The 20,761-nt window shown below is 44.1% G+C and overlaps 1 protein-coding gene across 8 annotated transcripts in view; it reads left to right on the top strand.

The window, feature by feature from the left end:
- Positions 1-20,761, top strand: part of Foxp1 (forkhead box P1) — a 622,100-nt gene that overhangs the window by 273,107 nt on the left and 328,232 nt on the right. The gene's annotated exons all lie outside the window — the stretch shown is intronic.

Here is a 20,761-nt window from a genome sequence, read left to right as displayed (position 1 = left end):
TAATGTGGTTTGACGGATGAAGGCCAAATTTCATTTCCTGAAATTCATGTTTTTGAGGGAGCAGATGAAATACTCCCACTAAGTGGCCATGTATGCCGGGTGTTTGCATTTGGGAGCATCTCAGAGTTAAGCCCTTGACCGTCTAAAGGAGTGAATTTCAGGTTTTTTTTGGTGTGTGGAATTTAAATTTATTTTTATGGTGTCCATTTATTTATTTTTTAAGTTTTAATACAAGTGTATTTGTATTTTTAGTGAAGACCTCCCTGTGCCTTTTTTTTTTTCTTGAGTTGAACTAGCCTTTCCATCTCACGTTTTAATTTTGGCCTGTAGTAAGTAGTTCCATTTGATGTAGTAGGTAAGTGTCCATTTAATAGTTGCTCTGTGGCCGTACTGAATCCTATCTTGGCTTTGCTGTCTTGTTCAGCGTGTTTGTAAGATAGAGACATTCTAGAACCTCGATAGCATGGAGATTATTGCATCAGTTTTGTCTTCGGTCTCACATGGGGGCTTTGGTTCTGGAGTACATCATGGAGACAGTAGGTTTGTTTTAGAGTTCTTTCTGGTGTATTTGCTTTTGGGCCCTGCATTTCAGATTTGCTTCGTTTCATTATCTATGCTCTTTGGGGAAATTCATGTCCAGAAGTATTTCATGTCTGTTCAGATATTCCAGCCTGGAAGAGGGTGATGCTGATGAGCATGTGGCCTTTTATTGGCCACTGTGGGATGGGCTAAGGGAAGGGTTTTCTGGCCACTGTGGGATGGGCTAAGGGAAGGGTTTTCTGGCCACTGTGGGATGGGCTAAGGGAAGGGTTTTCTGGCCACTGTGGGATGGGCTAAGGGAAGGGTTTTCTGGCCACAGTGGGATGGGCTAAGGGAAGGCTTCCCTGGCCACTGTGGCAAGGGCAAAGGGAAAGCTTCCCTGGCCTGAGGCTCAGTTTGGGGCTTCCTGCCAAGTACTGTCTAGTAAATGTTTCCTGTTTTGGGGTCACTCAGACCTCTGTCTCAGCCACTCCTCATGCTCTGAATGTTGTCACCTCTAGTAGAGATCCTAATTCAGGATGCTCCTCCGGCATTAATTCCTCTTGTGCTGTTAGAAACACAGGAAAAGCTGAAAATTGAGATTCATCAAAGCTAACAGGGAGCTCAGAAGAAAACTTGGTGGGGCATGGTGGTGCATGCCTCTAATGCTAGGCTTGCTCTGATATAATTTTTCATTGACTAGATTTCTTGGGACTCAGTATAAGAATTTTTGCTTGGGGGCTAGGGAGATAACTCAGAGGTTAGAATCACTGGCTGTTCTTCCAGAGGACCCAGGTTCAGTTCCCAACACCCACATGGCAGTTCACAACTCTCTGTAACTCCAGTTCCAGTGGATCTGACACCTTCATACAGGCATACTTGCAAGCAAAGCACCAATGCACATAAAAGAAAAGTAAAAGAAAAGAAAATTTTGCTTAATCTGTTTCTTTTTTTTCTTTCATTTCTGCCTTTGTGAGCTTGGTTTTTGTTCCTTACATGGCACCTTCATTTTTATTCTCAATAAACATTTTGTTATTTGACATTCTTTTGGTCCTACACTATCCACTCAATCTCTCTTTTGCCCCCCAAATTTACTTTTAGACAGGGTCAAATATCCTTCAAGACAAATTCACACGTGTATGTGTGTATATATGTTTGTGTATGTATTGCTTGTACAGCAAGAGAAAGAAGCATTTTGTGTGTCAACCTGATTTCTAAAATTTTATCATTCTGTTGCTTAATTCTGGATGAGCTTGAGTTGAAGAACGCATGTGCACACACATGCACACACACCCGTACTGTATGTACACAGATGCATATATGTATATTTGATGTACGCTTGTATGTGTATATACTTCTGAGCGTTTCTTTGGAGTCTAGATGTCAACATGAGGTACTTTTGTCAGTCACTCTCCCCTGATTTCCTGAGACAGCGTCTCTCACTGAACCTGAAGCACCAATTGGACTGGACTGTCTGGGCCCTGAGCCTCAGGGCTCCTCCTCTGGGTGCCCCCAATGTGCTGTGGTTAGAGGCTTATACCACTCGGCCCAGATAATTGCCTTCAAATGTAAGATATCCCTATGCTTCCTGGTTTATGTGGTGCTTCTGATTCTTTTTAAATGATCAGCTTATTTGTGAGAAAGTTAAAAAAAAAAAAACAACTTCAAGTAAAGTACAATTATAGTAATTTTTCGCCTTCCCCATTTTGAGATTTTTTTTTAATGTTAAATGAAGGTGCTATGGTACATGTTCACAGTTTGCATTCATTGTGCCTTGCATAGTATGGATGATTTCCTAGAGGTTTAAAATGCTTTTCAGCTAATTGAAATGTGTTCGTCCCTCGTTCTTTTCGAACTGTGTATTTGTGTGACTCCAGCGTTTCCTTAGCAGCAGCACCGTCTAAGGTGCTCCACTCAAATCATCTTTGGGGGTATTTTTGTTTCCATTGTCACTTTATTGCAAGATGGCATAATTCATCACAAATATAACGGCAACTTGGTAATTTTAGATGGACAACAGGTTGCTACAAATTACTTTTACAAATACCAAACAACTCCAATAGCCCATTAAGGAGCAGACATGTCTGAGTGGGCAGCAGTGGATAATCAGGTGTGAAGGTGGAGGCCTGTCATGCCAGCTCTATGGGAGCAAAGACAACAAGATCACCAGCAGCTACAGGGCCAACTTTGCCCACATAACAAGTCTGAGACCAGCCTGGACTACATGAGACCTGGATTTAACATATATATGAAAAAGCAGAAGGAAAACTTTCAGCATTTAATTTAAATTGTGCCTATGAACTTAATACTGTGGACTCTGTGTTGCAAAGTCTTTCCTGCATTGCTGGATGGCTACACTGGCCCAAATATGATCGACTAGCCCCCCCCCCCCTAGCTAGCCATTGGACTCCTCTTTGTCTAGATACACCGCACACCTGGGTCTGATTGTAACGACCAGGCTGCAATCTCTGTTGCTGCAGTTAGTGTTTGAAATTGAACGTTCGTTGACTTGGGTCATGTAGCATCCAGCTAGTCTCTTTGCCCAGGGAGGCTTTTATATCCTCTCTCTCTGCCCCGGGGACTCTCTCCTTATCTGTGTACCTGAAGCCAAGCTGTGTGCCTGTGTGCCACAACATGGAAAGCCCAAACTACTCCATTTTCTTTGAAGCCAAAGTTAAAGATTGCTCACATGACACCTCTTGACCTGTAATTGGTGAGATTAGGGAAGGGCGCCACGGAGTTTCAAGGGCTGCTGGGAAATGTTTTTGAGTGAAGAGAGACTGAAGTGACTGAGGAGCAAATATAAGAGGTTAGAGCATCCATAACTTCTTTATGGAGTGAATTACTCCAATCTGACCCTCCCTCTTTCTGTCCCTTGCTAACTCCCTCTCCCTCCATCCCTTGCTCCCTCCCTCTGTTTCCCTGTTCCTCCCTGCCCCTTTCCCTCTTCCCTTCCTCCCTTCCTCCCTTTCTCCCTCCCTTGCTAACTTACATTTATTTATGCATGTAGGTGTACTTGTGCACACACCTAAATTGTTAGCACAGATCTCTGTTAATAGTTCTTCGCTGAACCCTCAGAGTGTAGTTCCACCTGAAAAGGATGTAGTCTCTGTCCTCTCGGAGTTTATGTTACAGACAGAAGACAGACTCAACTGCCAATAATGACTGTAGAAAGGCTAACTATGGTTGCTGTTTGAAAGTGACCCAGAGCGAGGACCAGAAGTTGCCCAGTGATGTGTTTCAGCCCAGTGCAGAAGTGTGAGGTTGATTTTCTTGTCCTCTGCACAACAATGCTGTTGTGAGTTGTTAGGCAGCTTAGTGTTTCATATTCAGAGTTTTTGAATTTATAATCAACACATGATTTTATTCGCTCATTTAAAGAATGTTCGCTGTACGGGTGCTTTGGGTCCTCAGACTTTTTGCTGTCTGCCATCTTACATGGTGTGTCATTTCGTCAACCAAGAAGGAAATCTTTGCATCAGATCGCCGCCCTTTTCTATTTTGCCCTCTATTTAACCTATTGACAGCCATTACTCTTCCTTCTGTCCTGTTAGCTTTGCTTGCTTTAGGTGTGAATGGAATCATGTAGTCTCTGCTGCTTGGAGACTGAATTCTTCCCTGGAGTAGAGTCATGTTAAAGATTGTCCAGGGTGCCAGGCAGTGGTGGCGCATGCCTTTAATCCCAGCACTCGGGTGGCAGAGGCAGGTGGACCTCTATGCATTTGAGGCTAGGCTGGTCTACAGAGTGAGTGTCAGGACAGGCTCCAAAACTCTCAGCAGTTAAACTTCTAAATTTTATTCTTGGTTTTCAAACTCAGCTGCTTTTGTTTGTTGGCTTGTTTTTTGAGTTAGGGTCTCACTTTGTAGTTCAGGCTGTCCTGGAACTCACTGTATCACAGGCTGACGTCTAACTTATGAGCTTCCTGCCTCTGCCTTTTTCGGCAAATCTTGCTGGCAGTAGGGGCCCCCAAACTGACTTGGTCATTCTTCAGCACTGTTACCATGATTTTAAACTAACTTAGCCTCTTCTTGTGCCATAAGAAAACCATAAGAAAAATATGGTTAGACATATTGATTTTTCAGGGAAACACGCTTGGTTCAATTGATGTTCTGCAGAGATCATTTGTTCAAATGCACATAAGAACATATTTCATAGTGAAGATAGTATTTGTAGCAATGTGCAAGTGGCTATATTTTACACAGTGAATAAAAAAATAGAAGGAGGGCATGGCTGGAGTGATGGCTGAGGTTAAGGGCACTTGTTGTGCTTCTAGAGGACCAAGGTTCAATTCCCAGCACCCACATGGCAGCTTGCAACCATCTGCAACTTTAGTTCCAGTGAATTCAACACTCTCTTCTGGCCTCATTTGGCATATGGTGCTAAAACATACATGCAGCCAAAACAACCATACACATAAAACAAAATCAGGAAAGGAATATATACATACTCCCCACAACCTTTGTGGTACTGGAGATTAAACCCAGAGCCTCACATGTGCTAGGCAAGAGATTTCATTCTGAACTATTTCCACAATCCCAGACATACCTTTAAAATGGTGTCCCATCTGCCGAAGGCCCACATTTTTTAACAGCTCACCCCAAACATTCTAGAAGTCCTCATGTGAGGTGGTAGCTGGTCAACTTAATGACAATGTAGTAAATCTCACTTTTCTTGCATGATGCGGAACCTTCAGGAAGAAATACAACCAGTAATTATGTAGAAATGCAGCGGGGAAGAGCTAGTTAGGTTAGGAATGTGTGTGGGGACCTGAGTTGGATCCCCAGAAACCACAGGAAAGACTGAACAAAGATATACCATGGGGATGGTGGGACAGGCTTGGAATCAAGAGCCGAGGAATAGACCCTGATTCTCTGAGCACTGGCCAGCTGACCCATCATGTTTAGCAAGCCAATGAGAGCCACCATCTTAAGAGGAATGACGTTCAGGTTGTTCTCTAGACTTCACACGTGTGCACCCAGACAGGAACACACACCCAAACACACATGTGTACGCAAAAACATCAAAAAGGGCATAGTACATGCATGGGAATCTTGTTCGTACTCTCCCTCGGTTCTCAGGGGAGCCATGATGGCAGTGGCTAGAACCTTCCTTCACAGGTTTGTGCTTGTCCTGACGATTCCTGCTTTGGAGATGATGTTTGTGGTATCTTTCTAAAGGACGCCTCATGATTGAGACTTTGTAAAAATGAAATGAAGCTTAATCGTTTGCCTGTTCTCTGCCCCTGATATGAACTATTACACTTCCGTGGCCTTTGGATAAAGGGTAATGAATCGGGGGGAGGGGATGAAAAAAATTCCTCTATTTTTCTACTCTGTTCAAACCCAGTCTTTTTGAAGTGTGAAAATCCTGCAGCTTCCCCCTTGAATTTTGTGTATTAGTCCATAGGTAGCATATAATTAAAGGTAATTACATGTTTTGTTAATTACCTGACAGTGTGATAAGTTACAGAAAATGACTCTTAATTAAAAAAGCAAACCGGCATCACCGGGTGGACGGATTATTTCCGTCTACTGGTTCATGCAGTACTTGGACTAGCCCTCCTTGCCTGTTAGCCGCCTGTTGGCTGAGACTGCCAGGCAGTTGCTGGAAGTCAGAGGAAGTGTCCTGAGAGCCGTTCATTACAGGTTGCGCAACTCGGAAGTTTAGAACATTGGTTTTCAGAGTAGGAGTTGGGACCAATTTGTGAATTAGGCAATCATTGTAGTGGATTATAGTCAAGACAGGGGTGGGGTGTGTGTGTGTGTGTGTGTGTAGTTCAGGTGTTGGCCCCTGCCTAACTCCTTGTTTTAGACAAGCTTCCAGGTGTTCTCTTGTCTGCCTCGCATCTGGCCATGAGTGCTAGGATTGCAGATGTATGCATCTGACTTTACATGTGTTCTAGAGATCTGAACTCGGTTCCTCACACTTTCCTGGGAATCACTTCACCCACTGAGCCCCTCTCTAGCCCCCAAGGCCGTCTTTAAGTGAAGTGCATGCGGTAGCATCATTTCCTGACATGTCTCGCGTTAGAAATGCTTACTATGAGGCTTGTTAAACTTAGTTTCTGTGATGGAAATTAATCCAGTCTGCAAGTTCCATTGATTCATTTGCTCGTCTGTTCACCACATCTTTATTAAATGTCTTCTCTGCGCCAGGCATTGTGCTAGGCCCCCCCTCCCCAGTCTAGTAAGAAAGCCACTCTCTACTTGTGGTTGTTGAACACTTGTCTTATAGTTAACAAGAATTTCCATGTGGTATGGGTATCACTCCATAAAATATTTCAAGGCTTTCATATTGAAAAAGTATGAAAACTGTTCATGTTTTTCATTATTGATGGCATATTAAAATAGCCAGTTTGGATCCATTGGCCTCAGTGAGAGGACTAAATTTTGTTTCAGCTGGGCTTTTACTTACAGTGAGTAAGTAGTATTAGTTCCAGCGACTTATGTGCCTTGCCTGTTTTCCCATTGGGTGGCGGTGATGGTGTCAGTGGGGACACAGAAGTGAACGGCAGTGACCAAGTCCCCTGCCCATTGCTCTGGGCAGTGTGTCAGGCAGACATCATGAGAGTGTGCGGATGATAGCAGAACCTGGTGAGAGGGGTCAGGTACCAGAGGGGAAGGCTACAACTCCAGATAGGTGGTCCTTGGAAGTCTCACTGTGGAGCGGACACATTTGAGCATGCGCTGAGAGAGGTGTCTTGCGGGTGGCAGCAAACAAGAGGATGATGGGGCATAAGATCAAGAAGAAACATGACTTTCTGTATCCTTATAAAAATGAGATCCTTGGAAGGGCAGCAAAAGAATGCCTGCTTCAAGTGTTTCACTCAAAAACCCTGACTTGAAAATAGCCTGTGGGTGACGGAGGCCATAGGAGGGAGGCCATTTAAGGAGGGTACCCGTGAAGCCCTGGGAGATAGAATGAAGACTAGGTGATTTAGACTGCCGGTGGCCACAGTGCCTGGTGAGACCCCGTTGCCGTTGGAGTTTATTTAAGGTAAGCTGGAGACTTTTCTAGTAGAGAGATGGTATTTTGTCAAAAGGGACTCAAAAGACTTTCTTCCCGCGTGGTAGGGTATTACTAAGAGAATTCACAGAGAAAGGAGTCAGGTGGAAGGCTGGAAGTTTTACTCCGAGCTGTTTCTAATTGGATGGAATTGTCATTGGCTGGAGGAGGGACACCAGTGAGCTGGCCCAGTGTAGGTGGTGCAGGGAGGGGGCCCGAGAGGGCAGTGGTGAACGTTGGGGTTTGCAGCTGTTCATTGTCACTCAGATGAGATCCCCATGAGCCTTTGGATATGTAGTTCCAAAAATATTCTAGCTAGAGGCTATCAACGTAGGATTTACAGGTATATAAGAGATATGTCAGACACAAGGCCTCATGCGCGCTCCAAGGGAGTGCTGCTTAGACACAAATTAGAAAGGCCCAGAGCCCGTGTGAGAAAGTTTATCAAGGACATTGAGGAACTAGGGTCAAACATGGGAGGAAGGGCTAGGATAACAGCTCACTCGATGAAGTACTTGTCACAGTATGTGGATCTGAGGATAAACCAAGTATAGTGAGGTGTATTGTAATTCCAGTACTGGGACAGGGGACATAGACATAGAATCCTGGGGCTTACTAGGCAGCCTCCTCAGCCCATCCAACAAGTTCCAAGCCAACAACAGACTCTGTCTTAGAAAACAAAGTGGGCAGCACCCTAGGAACCAACAGCCGAGGTTGTCCTCTAGTTTCCACACACATGCACACATATAGATTTGCACACATGAATAAGTGCACACACACACAAACACAGAGAAATGTTGAGACTGTCTTGAATGAGAAAATTATTGGGGTGTTTTGAAGGTTGTCAGCCATATCACACAGTGTTAAGAGGTCAAAGAGATGGTAGCAGAGACCTGGCCACTATGTGTATCTATATGAAGTTAGTTATGATCTCAAAGACAGAAAAATGTATTTGAGTTTTAATTTGGTAATTTGTTCTGATTTTACCTAATGACTTGTTAAATGATCATGTGGTTTAGGTATAAATTGTCCCCAGGCCCTTGTGTGCTAAGTGTTTTGATTCTCAGCTGTTTCTGTTGAGAAATGATTGATCCTAACTGGTCACTTTTGAGGTGGGCTCTGGATGGAGGACGACAGTTGGGGGTACTCTTCTCGTCTCTCTTACTCTTGGCTTCCCGTTTACCATAATGTAAGGAATTTCTCAACTAGATGCTTTCTGCCACTACATTATTCCGCTTTGTATCAGGCCGGAAACAGAACCAGTGGGCCATGGGCTGAGCCCTCTGAGACGGTGGGCCACAGGCTGAGCCCTCTGAGATGGTGGGCCACGGGCTGAGCCCTCTGAGACGGTGGGCCAAGATACCTTTCCCTTCTTTTCAGTTCTTTTGCTCAGACAGTTTGTCACAAGAAAAAGCTAACTCAGCTGTTTTTTGTTTTTTTGTTGTTTGGTTTTTTGGTTTTTGGGTTTTTTTTTTTACCTTAATACCATTCTACTCCTCTCTTTGTTAAGGTCACACATTTATCCCCAATCTTTGCAGCCTCGTCTGTGTCATAGTTCAACCAGTGATGAAGGAACAGCACAATCTTACGTTTTTTTTTTTTTAAAGCCCTTTCCAAACACCCTTTAACTCAGTGGTGTAGAAATCAGGGCTGCACTTGGTCTCTGTATAGAGTGTACTGTTTCACTATTCTAAACTGTGCTATAGCTTGGTGTGGTTAACATACTCTCTAGATTAGTAAGGAACTAGTTTGAACCTGAGCCACAAGTCAGTCTGTCACCCTTACCTTCTACTAATATAGGTAGTCTTTGATGGGTGCATCTGTCTTTCAAGTTAACTGTGAACATCAAAGGTCTCTTTTACTCAAAAATCATGAAACGCAGTTGATCATGTTCCCAGTTCCTGAGCCAGCCTCTCATCCTCAAGCACATAGGGAATGGGTAGCAAAGAGGAAAAGCCATGTGCTTAGATGAATTGGAGGACTAAGTGCCGGTAAAGAACTACTGGAGAAGGAGGAACAGTCCATCTCTATGGGTGATTTTGAATAAAATGCTTATTTTTCCATTATATTATAACATTATAAGATAACTATAAAAACAAAAAATATGGGATGAAAAATACCCCTGGCAACATTGCCAAGCAGTTTGTCACTTCTCTGTTCCTCACCATTGGTTTTGATATGGTGATCTGTCCCTGTACATTTGTGCTCTGTACTCTGTTTCCAGTCCCCATACCTATACCTGAGCTTTAAGGTTGTCATGGTGAGTGTCACTCACTGCTAAGTCCTTTCCTCTTGCTACCCTGAGCTTTTCGTTACATCCCTTTCAGTTCATTGTGACTGCTAGCTTCTCTATGTGGGCTATTGGGAGAGAATATAATTTGTGCTTTTTTAAAGTTTTTTTTAAAGTTTTGTTGCAATTTATTTTTATTTCATATGTCTGTCTATATGTCTGCATGTATGAGGACTTCAGATCCCCTGGAACTGGAGCTATAGACAGTTCTGAGCTGCCACGTGGGTGATGGGAATTGAACCTGGGTCCTCTGAAAGAGTATCTGGTGCTCTTAACCACTGAGCCATATCTCCAGCATGAGAATATAATTAGTTTTGAAAGGTTGCCAATGCTCTTGGAGGTGTCTTAGTGAGTAATGATGCTGCCAAACTTGAGAAGCTGAGTTCAGTTTTCAAGTACATGGTGGGAGGAAAGCCCTGACTCCAGTATGGTGTGGTCAGACCTGTGCACTCAGATTGCAGCGTGACCCTCTCTGTCTCTAAGGAAATAAATGTAAAAAGAAGGACGAAATGTTGTTGAAAGCTTCCATTTGCCATTAGTTTCTCCTCAAAGAATTTATTAATTTGACACACATCACAACATTCCATGGAACTGAGAGCATGTACTTTGCATATAGTGTAGTTGGCGTGAATTGGGGGCATGAAGTTTCTAAACATGACATTGTGAGGCAGATTTCTTCTCTTGTCTGGAGTCACCCTTCAGACCTGATTTCAGCGTATGGAGTGGGGACTGTGGCTCCTTCCATGGACCAGCCATTCACCCTCCCTTCGGATCCCTCTCCTTGGGATCCTAAATGGAAGTCACCCCATCACTCCACCCCCATCCCACTTTCACTGCCCCGGAAAGTCATTCATTTAATTTGTTTCTGGCTACAGCTTCAAGGGTCGCTCCCCATGGGTGAGTATCATGGAGGCTACTCTGGAAGATTCATGAGTCCTGTGAGCTCCCAGAACACAGACATCGAAGTTTTCTTGCTTGCTGCTTCTTAGAGGCACAGTCATTAGTGAATTAGGCTTACTGTAGTTGAAGCTAAGCCACATCCTAGAGGAAAACTCTTCTTCCTCCGTGCCGGTCCTATCTGTCACCCCTTCAGGTGGACATTGAGTGAGGTGTTGTGGGCCCCGTAGACTCAGAGAAAACCAAGGAATATTGCAGGTTCCCAGTCTGGCTGATGACAGAGGGATGATGGAAAGGCAACCGCACACCCAGGGTTTCTGCCGGCAGCCATCCTGCTGGGGGTGCTTTCTGAGTCCACCTTTTCCTATCGTGCTAGGGTGCCAAAGTAAATGGAAATACTAGGGTGTTTGACTATCAGATAATGAACTGGAAACCTAAGCATCTTTTCTAAGTGGCTATATCCTCTTTTTTTTTTTAAATCAATTCCCAATGTTTTTTTTTCTTCCAAGTATGTCAAGGGAATTTATAAGCATTTTCAAAAAACATTAATATGCAAAAGGAGCTAGAAATGTTTATATCAGAAAAGGTCTTCCGGAAGAGCAGAAGTCGGTCTTTTTGTTTTTTAATAATTTTTTTTTTATTTTATGTGCATTGGTGTTTAGCTTGCATGTATGTCTGTGTGAGAAAGTCAGTTTTAATGGCTGGGCCATCTCGCCAGCTCTGAGAATACTTTTTAAATATTTTGTTGTGTTTGTGCATGTGTGTGTGTGTGTGTGTGTGCATGTGTGTGCGCGTGTGTATGTGCATGTGTATGTACAGGTACCCCAACAGATCTTCTGAAGCTGGAGTTACAGAAAGTTGTGAATTCTTCAGCATGAGTTCTGGGAACCAAACTCTAGCCCTCAACTAGAGCAGCAAGTAATTCTTAACTGTTGAGCCTCCATGGTAGGAATTTTAAATGGTAGGAAAATAGACCAAATATAAAGTACAACTAATCTAAAATCCTGGCACTGAGCGTAACACACACAGAGTGCACGCAGAGAGAGACAGACATTTCCTTCTATGGTGACACTGAATACATATGTATTTAACAAAAGTACAGCATATAGAATTTATATGCATTTAAAAATGTGTTATAATGTAGGTAACACTTCCCTTTATCATGGAATTTGGTGACTTTTTGTTTGTGCTTTTATTTGGTGGCCTAGGGATCCAACTGAGGGACTCATGTGCTAGACAAGAGCTTTGCCTCTGAGCTGCATCTCCATCCCAGAGTATTCCGTACGGTCTTTGGCTTGCTTCATACCATGCCACCCTTTTGGGTGGATTAACATGTCACTCCTCGTTGGAGTCTTGAGGCTGTGTCTAGGTTTTGTGCTATATGTCACATAGATCCATTAAGTATATCTGCTTCTCAAATTCTTTTCTTTAGCATAGGGATCACTCCAAGAGAATTTATGGAATTTCTGATCTCTCCTCATATCCCACCATCATGCCTCTCATAACACACCAGTTTGCATTTGCTATCAGTACTGGTTCAAATGTTTGTTTCCCTGCAACTTTGCCAGTGATGATGGGTCAGCAGTTTTTTTGTGTGTGTGACTTAAGATGTAAAATGGTGTATTAGTTTTTGTTGTTTTTGCCGTTGTCGTCCTTTACTCATTGGAGGTCAACATTGACACGAAGCCCAGAAGTTTGGCTTATTTCTTTAGGCTGTTTGTGTTTTCTGATTTGTCCATGGTGTTCGGGACAGCCAGGGTTGGAGAGGGTGGACAGGCAGAGGGAGCCAGGGTGCTGGAATAAGGAAGGGACATCACAGTGGGTGGGTGGTTACTACTTCAGTGTCTCTATCTCAGGATTTATACAGGGCCTTAAACGTTAAATTCCTTCTTTTGTTTACCAAATCCTCTTTGAGTATCTGCTTGTTCTTCATTGCACTTTAAATGCCAGCAATATGTCAGTGAACCAAGAAGATAAATTAATAAGTGTTATTAATTAAACAAACCACGACTCTTGGGAGAATGGGTGGGTGCATGAGCCTCATTGTTTTTGTAGAGGACAAGCTGACTAGTCTCCAGAAAGATTCTAGCTACGAGATAGCAAGCCATCACTCTCTTTGGCTTATCCCCAGCAGGGGACGTTAAGGTGCTGTTCCTCCAGACCCCTCCACTAGCATCCTTATTACCCACTGACGGCTACTTCCCTTTGCCCTGGGTTCTGTAGTGGATACTCTCTGTAAGTTTCTCCTTCAGTCCTTTCCCCACAGAGCGACCTTTCTTCTGCTCTGGGGCCCCAGATGCCCGAATGAAACTGGCCAGGTACACTAAAGCCATCACACCCTGGGGACAGACCTGGGTGCTTCAGGGAGCATCTTCATTCCCAAGCATTTGGTGGGGTACCATTCAAGGTTGAGCTGTAGAGATGCATAGGGGGTTCTGCGCCGTCTCTGGTGTCAGTTGTGTTGAAAGTGCAGATTCCATATACAACTGCTTCTAACCCAGTCCTGGATGGCAGATTACAGAGGAAGGAAAATGCAATAGCTAAGTACACTTCTTTTCTCAGGCCTGCTCTGACTTTCCGTAAGCTGAACACTGTTGGAGGAAAGGCCAAAGCTAAAATCCAGGATTAGGGGTCACAGGCCCAGTGGCCAGAATCACACTCTGTCTTAGGGTCACAGGCCCAGTGGCCAGGATCACACTCTGTCTTAGGGTCACAGGCCCAGTGGCCAGGGTCACACTCTGTCTTAGGGTCACAGGCCCAGTGGCCAGGGTCACACTCAATTTTCTCCCTCTATTTCTCCATTTCCAGAAATGCACTTGAAAGTCCTATTTCTGCCTGTGAACCTCTGTGGCTCCTTCCTTCACAGGTGCTTCAGAACAGGGCTGGTTTTTTAATGGAAATTTAAATGTTTTTAGGTGCCAGCATGGTTCTGTTCCGTCTGTAAGTCTTGGCAGGCTGGTGAACTAAGCCTGTAGAGGCCAGTTCTTAGGTATGGTGGCAGGGTAGCACATCCAGTCACCAGTTTCCCTACTGTGAGTTGAGTGACCCTCCTTACAGGGACACTGTAAAGTTCTACAGTAAGTCTTGTGTTGTTGCTTAAGAGTTTGGGGTTCAGAATCTTGGTTTGGGGATTCAGCCCTACTCTTTAGCTTTGTGGCATTCTGAGTTAAAGTGGTTTTTGTCCTGTGTTAAAACAGTTGTGTCAAACTGGTTCTTCCTTTATGGAGAGTTGGGAGAGGCGCTGGATTTCCTGCATGCCAAGCTTTTAGGGTATCCTTCCATTTCCAGTGAGGACCTGGTAAATGCTGGCTCCTAGGTAAGTTATCGAGGAGGCTAATCACCTTTATCCTTAAATATAATTTCAAGATGCTGATTTTTTTTACATGCCATAGCTTATTAGAGAAAGACTGCTAGAAACAGAGAGGAAACGCATCCAGACCTTTTGTTCCCTGCCCCAAGTTAAGATCTTGAGTAGAAGTGGAATCTGATTTCCAAAGACTGATACTAAAATTTGAGATCATCTTCCTTCTCCTGCCCTCAGCTTCCTTCAAGGAGGATGGTATGGGGCCACTCTGAAGGACCCAGCTGCCCTGTCTTTATAAACTTGAGTCAGATGTTAGGGACATTATGGTCTTATTCTGAGGATGAAGACCATGCAGGGCCTTGCCACTGGCGCCCTGGAACTTCTGAATTCAGACAGAAATTGCTGAGCTTGCAAGATCTCTAAATTCTGAACTTTTGTTTGCAAAAAGGCTTTCTGGAACTGAGAGTCACTGGCTATGAGCTTACTAAGGAGCTGGTGCATACAGACCACATTTAAAGCGTACGTAGGCTGAGCATTGTGTCCAGAACAATAATTCCACTTCTGAGAAGGTTGAGGCAGGAGGATTAGGAGGTTGAGGCCAGGAACTCTCTCTAGTGAATGAATGAATGAATGGATGGATGAGTGAATGAATGAAACAAAAATCAGGCAATAAGCTCGTGTCCCTAGAGTAACGGGTAAAAATGTTCTCATCAGATATTCAGTCTGTGCAAATGTGGGTATTCATGTGTGAGTGTGCACAAAAGCCCTGCCTGTCCAGGAAAACAGAAGAAAGGCTCTTTGTCACTACTAGGATGTGTTTTGAGGTAGTAGGAGATTGGCTTTCTGGACCCACTTGGCAAGAATGGCCTTGACCTTGCCATCAGACAAAGGAATCCGTGGCAGCAACCCATTCTCTGAAATCCACACAATCCATCATTTTCAATGAGTGAGCAGGATGCATTCATGAAGCCTCACAGGGCATCCTTTCTCTTTGTCCTTTCAAAGTGCGTGTAGTTTGATCCGTCTTTACTTCTATATGATAATTCAAGTCATAAAAGCAACAGAGAGGAGAACATGTGTACGAAAGCATACATGGCTTTAAAGTTCTCCCCGGGGTCCGGGCAGCAATTCTTCCAGGAATCTTTCTCTCTGGATGTTTGTCCCAGAGTAAGTAACCCTCAGACGTTGGTGGCTCTTGAATGCTTGAAATGGGCCGAGGCTAAATTCACAGGTGCCAAATGTGCAACTCCCATAAAGAATTTTAAACGACAAGAGTGAAATATCTGACAATTTTAATGTTAATAATATGTTGAGGGTGATATTTTAGATTCATTATGTTTGAGAAAATATGCCATTAAAATTAATTTCATTTGTTTATTTTAACTTATTAAATCTATCTTCTACAACATTTAATATTACATTTCTGGTTCACATTGTAGTTATTTAGAAATCCATCCAGAATACTACAGCTACCAGTCTAACTATGCTTTGCTTTTCCTGATACTTAAGAGTTTGGGGTTTTTTTTGCCAATGCCCTCCAATAACATCTGGAGACAACAATATTACTGTTACTGCATTGCCCAGACCTCTGTGTGTGTGTATATGTGTTTTAACCCAGTCCCAATTGTTGAGCATTCAGAATTGGATAGAATGGAGTGTGTGCAGTCTCTCTGTGAGCCTGCCTCATTTTCCCCAAAGGAGAGGTATCTGAACCTCATGGAAACACCATTGGCATTCTAGACTAGGTAACTCCTTAGGAGACTGTTCTGTACTTTGTTAATGCTGTACAATCCCCTGCACAGTCCTTGTCTTCTGCTCACTCCTTACCAGCGAACACATCCCCTACCCTCGCCCGAGGCAGGATAACTTGCCCCGTGTCAGCTGAAAGGTAAGTTCATTCCAGCTGGCAGGCATTGATGAAGGGCAATTTACCAGGATGGGGGAAACACTGGCTGAAAAATTGTGTATATTTGAGCCTGAGAAATGTACATTGATTTATGTTGCAGTTTTGTCTATATTCCTGAAGTATTTCTATAAGAATAGCTCACCACTCAGGGGGCTGAAGTAAAGCAGATCTCTACAAGTTTGATGGCAGGCTGGGGTGCAGAAAGTGTTTCAGGCCAGCCAGAGCTCCACCGTGAGTCCCCATCTCTAAGAAAATAAGTAGATATTAAAAAGTAAAAATAAAGAGTGTGTGTTAGTGAAGTATTTTCCGTGAGAATCTAAACAGTTCAGATATCTATCTAGAATAACAATGTCTCTCCTTAAATGCTACAAAGGGCTCTGAGATGGGCAAGGGTGGGCATCTCCTTGGTAAATTGCTTGATAGAGATCTCTTTGCTCAAATCTCTCTGATTGCTGTATTCCTGAGCTCATGGAGGGAGCCTGGGGGTTTTGTCTGGTACCCAGCTTCCCAGAGAGATATTATACAGTGAGCGTATCCTTGGGCTACATAATGCACCGGGGCTTCTGTGCTTATGATGGCGGTGGAAGGGGGCGTGTAAAGCCCTGGAAAGGAAACCTTTTATTACTTTGCAGTTGATTGAAGACTTGCCTCACAGCAAGTAACAGGAGCAGCACTTGACGATGCCAAGCCTGGTGGCACGGGCCTGTAACCCCAGCCACCCTCTTGCTAGGCTGAGGAATAAAGTTCACAGCTCAAGGCCTGTCTGGGTTATAGCATGATGAGTCAAGGCCAGCTTGGTCAGCTTCGGGAAACTCACTTTAAAAGTTTTTTTGAGGGGGGTCGGAGAGGTGTTAAACTCAGTGTTAGAACACTTGCCTAGCAACCATCAATACTGAAGAAAGAAAAAGGTAAACAATGACGGTAAGGGTTAGTTATTGAAGATGTGGCATATGTCAGGTCCCGCTAAATGCTTTTACGTATAATTTATTTTGTGGTTTTTTTTTTTTTTTTTTTTTTGTCCCTGTGGTTAGAACACACTCCTCTTCCTACAGAAAGGGCACCAGTGCTCACAGCTGAGATGGGACCTCATCCACAAACTCAGGGCACAGCACTGCCACGTGATGGGCCAGGATGGAAAGTAGGTAGGCCCACTACTAAGGGTCATACAGGTCATTAATTCACTCTTTATGTAGGTATCCCGGCCATCTTTCAAGCCACCCCAGCCCCCCAAGTTCCTTGTAGCAAGCCACAGAAGACCTTTGGGTTGACTGTGGCCATTTAATGTGTTCTTGGAATGATGTCTGCTGTTTCCAGAACCTATAGCTGAGGATTTGTGAGTCTGAGAAGATTCCATAGAAAAGTTATCCAGAGAATAGGAGAAATGTGGAGGAACTAGAGAGGGTGGGCACGGTTCGCGTTGGTATAGGCTGTGTTGTGTTGAGCTGAGCACAGGGAATATGGAGGGTTCCGGGGACTGATAGTGTCGGAGTTGCAGGTGGAGACTGTGGGCTAGATATACATGGATTGGGTCTGGGTTTACAAACTTTTTATTTTTAATTTTTTTTGTAGTATGCGATAGGGTGAGTGATACAAAGTATAATGATCTTATTTGTATCGTGGGAAGAGCACGCTAAAGTATTTAATATGCATGGATGGGAAGAGGCTTAAGGGGCCAGGGCCTGAGAATTAGCAGGCAGGCCAGGCATCCATTCTCACCATGCCAGTGAGAATCTCTGCTTCTCCGAGTGGCGCTCCCCAAGCCACACCGGCTCCAGCTATTGAGTGGAAGCAGCAAGAATGTCTGTGAGGCCTTTTTCTTTGGAGCCCTCAGCAAAGGCGACTCCTTCTCCATGTGAATTCAGCTCCATGCAGAGTTGTTTCAGGCTGCTCATATGGCTGCATTCAGCTGGCAAGGTAGCTGTCTGTGGTGGGGAACAGCCAGGAGGGTGCATCTGCTGGCTGGCAGTTGGGGCTCTCCAGTGTGGTGAACTTTGAGTGAAAGAGGAAGTGGCTAGGCTTCTTCAGGCTAAGTTGAGACCTGGCACAGGACCAATTCTACTGCCTCACATTTGTCACAGCTCAGCATGTGCCCAGCCTGTACTCAAGGGCACTAAGAAATGATACCACTATTCTCTGTTGACACGATCTGATGGTTGCAAATCTATACTATATCTATACTATTGTGTAGCAAGCTTTTTCCTAGGGAGACTCAACACACACTTTTGTTCACCCCATATAGGGAACCCATAACAGGCCAAATGCAGATATCATCAAAGTCCAATTTACTGAATCAATGAGTTTATTGGGGTTACTTACAGGAGAATGGATGAGGGGTTACTTGCAGAAGCAGAAATGACTCAGACTGCATCACCAAGGCCCACCTCACCATGGTGACAGCTCACACAATCTGGTAAACTTGGCACACACTGCACAGTCTACAGGTAGCGGAACAGGTTGAAGTGTGTCCTTCCCAGGTGTCTCACTTAGTCTCTGCTGGGTCCTGCTTCTTCTAGGCAGCTGTCTGAAAACTTTCCTCAGACTCTCAGCTTTTTTTGCTTACACTGGCAGGGAGGGGGGCCTCATGAATCTGGTCAGTTTTGGGGACTTCCTGAAAGCAATTTTGAGTTGTTTGCCTCCTTGCATAAGGAGCTGCCTGCAGGATGGAATCTTTTAGTCGTGGAGGGAACTGTTATACAACATACATCTGCTAAGAAAGTGCTTTACCACTGAATTATTTCCCATGACCAAAAAGAGTTTTAAAAAAAAAGAATACAAAAAGTTAAAAAAAAATTCTTTTTGAGACTAGGTCTCATAAGTGCCTCAGGCTGAACTTGAAGATGTGATACCCAGATTACAGAATAGCTAAGATTTGTAGAGCTGCCTCACCTGTCCTAGCTGAGACTACCACCTGATAGACAGGGCCCTGGAAGAATGAGAGAACTCACTCGCAACCCAGTGTTGGAGACAGCGTGCCTTAGCCTCTGTGTGCCAGCATAGGTCCAGCATAGGTCCAGTGCTCTAGGAGGCTGCATGAATTTCCTCTGAGAGCTTTACGGAATCAGTAGCAAAATGTGGGCAGTATTGGGTCTCATTTGCTACACAAGAAGGACTAAGGGTACTGGTGGCCGAGGCCATTCCAGCCTGGGGAGGTCGAAAGGGCCAGGCTTGCAAGGGTTCAGGAAAGGATCTATTCCACATGGCAGCAGCAGCGAGTGAGAAGGCAAGCCACATACATGAGGAGAGAGATATGACCAGAATGACCAAAACCTAGCTCCCGAGGAAGAGATGCAAGGAGCTGGGGCGAGCAGGAGACTACTGGGCAATGGACCACAGTGTTGCCAACAGGATGGGGAGACCTTTAAGAGTTGTTTAGAAGTTAAAATTAGGTAGCAGTTTTTGATGGGTTGAGCAGGGTTTCTGAAGGCAAGGAAGCTATTGAGGATGACAGATTTTGCAGGTTGTTACGTATGTTGGGTAAAAGAAAACCTCATCCATGGCAGGCAGATGGTGCATCACATACCCGTGTCGTAACACTAGATTCTCCGTATCTCTAGATGGTGACGTCCTTGCTGAGTTAGTAGAATGTTGGGAAAACCCCATTGTGGGATAAGAAGATAATGAGATGGCTTGGTCACACCTCAGAGTTTTCGGTGTAGAATCCCATTTTCATTTCTAAATATATACTATTCACATATGTGTCTGTCTTTATGAGCAGAACGTCTAGACCCCTATATTTTTACAGTAGAAGTGAGTTTGTAGATGACCCAGTGAGCTTCATGTCTATTCAGGATTTGTTCCTGCTGTCTATTCTGGAGTTTTGTTCAGAGAGTGTCATTGCTGGCGTGCAATGAGAGGAAAGTAGCTTAGAAGACAGAGTGTCGGACAGCAAGCCGCAAGGCCAGTGCTCCCTGTCCTCGCTCATCTTCAGAAACTGCCCATGAAAGGAACTATATGTTTGATGATACACTGGTCAGGCGGCCCTTTTCATCATTGTTTTTTTTGATGTTTACAGGTGCATGTTGGTTCATTGGCACTGTGTCTACCCATCATCTGGGCAAATTAGTTTGGTTTAAGTACAAATGAAAATGTCAAAGTTACTATATTATTTAAAATTAAAGAATAATTGGGCTGAGCAAAAACTGGCTGGAAGAGTGCCTTCAGGATATTTTGGAAGTGTGAAGGAGAGACAGAGAGAAAATGGGGGAACTCCTCCAGCCTCTTGGGCTATGGTGTGGGCTAGCCACTCCGTGTGTACAGCTGTACTCACAGGCACACACTGAGTCTACGCTGTACCGTCAGATGCAGCAGGTTCCTGCAGTTTTCTGCTGAGTCTGTAAGATTATGGCAAGGCAAGGGAAGTCTTTAAGAGATGCTTAGGAGTGGGCCAGACAGATGCTCAGCAGATAAAAGCCCTGCCCATGCCATCCTGGTGAGCTAAGTTCGATCCCCAGGCCCCAGGAGAGAACTAGTTCCCAGAAGTTGTTCTCTGTTCTCCCTGTGTGTCCATGACATATATGCCCCCCCCACACACACCATGCACATGTAATGATAATAATAATGATAGTGATTAATAATAATAATAATAATAATAATAATAATAGTAAATGTTAAAAAATGTAAAAAGAAATCCAGGTATACATGCCTTTAATCCCAGCAGTTACAAGCGGATCTCTGTGGATTTGTGGCCAATCTGGTCTATATAGTAAGTTCCAAAACTACATAGAGAAATCCTGTCTCAAAAAAATGGAAAAAACCCAACAACAATAAATTGTTTTTTTGAAAGAGTCCTACGAGGAGATCAAGGGAGCTATTTGACCTGGTTGTTGGGTTCTCCACCAG

This window comes from Alexandromys fortis, unplaced genomic scaffold, assembly GCF_014885135.2.
Source record: "Alexandromys fortis isolate MF-2015 unplaced genomic scaffold, M_Fortis_MF-2015_v1.1 scaffold_48, whole genome shotgun sequence".
In the NCBI taxonomy this organism is placed as follows: domain Eukaryota; kingdom Metazoa; phylum Chordata; class Mammalia; order Rodentia; family Cricetidae; genus Alexandromys; species Alexandromys fortis.
This window is presented reverse-complemented; position numbering and strand designations above follow the sequence as displayed.